Source organism: Dermacentor silvarum, chromosome 9, assembly GCF_013339745.2.
Source record: "Dermacentor silvarum isolate Dsil-2018 chromosome 9, BIME_Dsil_1.4, whole genome shotgun sequence".
Lineage (NCBI taxonomy): Eukaryota > Metazoa > Arthropoda > Arachnida > Ixodida > Ixodidae > Dermacentor > Dermacentor silvarum.
In genome coordinates this window covers 162,931,127-162,932,947 of record NC_051162.1, presented here as the reverse complement: position 1 = coordinate 162,932,947, position 1,821 = coordinate 162,931,127, and positions in this window count along the sequence as shown.

The following is a 1,821-nucleotide window of genomic DNA, read 5'->3' as shown; positions in this document are numbered from 1 at the left end:
CTTCACGCGATACACTTCTTCCGTGTAGCGGAACCGCAGCAGAAGAGTCTGTTTCAACTTTACATAATCCGTGGCGTCTTCCGCAGACATCCGACCTACTGCCGTTAACGATTCACCTATGAGACACAAACCTAATGACAAGGCCCACTTCTCTCGTGGCCAACCTTGACTAGCAGCCACTCTCTCAAAGCTTTATATGTCTGTATCTAGTGCATTCCTACCCTCGTTATAGGGCGATCATCTTATGAGCACTGCGAAAACTATGACCACCCACCTGTCTCATCGCTTACGACACTCGCCTGGGAACGCTCTGCCTCTATTATCCGCCGTCGCTCCTCTAGAAGCGCTCGTTCATCCTCCAGGCAGGCTAACTCTCGCACATGCTCTTTCTGTGCCACTATCTTTGTTTCTTCTCGTTCATTTGCTCGCTGATCTCATGTTCTTCTGCTCTGAGCTCACCCATGCATTCAAAGCCTCTCCACTCAGACCCATCTCCTTATCTAACTCTACTAGCATTCTCTTTTCGTCCATTATCGTCTACCACACACAAACTACGTGCGGCTCTAAAATGTACGCAACGATAGAGCTTTCTCCTTGTCATGGACTCCAGAAATTGTGATGGAATAGTTCGGCACGTATGTCTGTGTGCAGTCAGGCGGTAATGAGCGGCAGAGACGCACGAACGGATGTAAACGAACATTTATATAACGTGATACGACTGAAAGAACATAAGCACTAAACACAGAATACAGAGCAAAGGTCCCTACAACAAACACGTCTACACTAAGTCCTTCGCGCAGCGTTCAAGGAAAGAGCAAGTACGTCTCATGGGTTCAGTCCTGATGATGTCGTCGATCGCCGGTAGGTCATCTGAGCAGTCGCGAAGATTTCCGTTGGAGACGAACCAAGGCACAATGACCCTCGTGGGAGGCGAGCCAAGGAAGAATTACGGCACGGGTCATCAGATGAGGCAGGCGACGGCCCACGGCTGCATTACCGTGACCAGAGCACTCGAACGGGTGTCGGGCGGCTGGCACAACTTCACGTACCACCACGAGCAAGAGGCGGCCTCATAGCAAAGGCCTCGGTTAGGCCTCGCCCCGGACACAGCCTGAAGCTGCTCCAACAGGCGGCTACAAGCAGGTTACAGCCAGGCCTGCTCCAAACGGCGTTGCACCAGGCGTCACTCCGCGTCTGCACCGACAGGCAGGCGCGATGTCTTCAGGGCCGCCTCAGGTACCACGGCAGGAGCTCCCGGAACAGCGCACTGGTCCTGCGTCTTCCAAGTCACGATCCCCCTTTGCCCGTTCAACTCCCGCCTCTCTTATCCTTCCTTTTCCTCTTGTTTCTTTTTTGAACGCTGCCAAGCGCGCTAGCGGCCCCTGGCTCGCCTTCTTCTGTTTCTTCTTTCTTCATGCACAAGTCTCGAGAGTTCTCACAAAGAGTCCACGCACATAAACAACACTCATAAGGTCCCTGCACTACACCCATCAATGTAAACTTGTCGAAGCTTCACTACAAACGCGTTCAACGTATTTTTATATTTTTATCCGTTCTGCTTTATTTTCCACATGGCCACAACCAACACTGCAAAGTTTCACAGAATTGGAGATGGTGGTGCACATTTCAATAAAGTAACTTCGAAGAAGTCTGAATTCAGTTATGTTTGACCAAATGTGCGACAAACTGCATCACAATATTCTCATCGCTTGAACAAAGAATGAAGGAACTAATTAAAACCATTCGCAAGTTTCACTACCCTTTAGTGCACAGCATATCTTGTGAAGGCCCATATTTATTTGCTGCTGGCTTAATAAATTA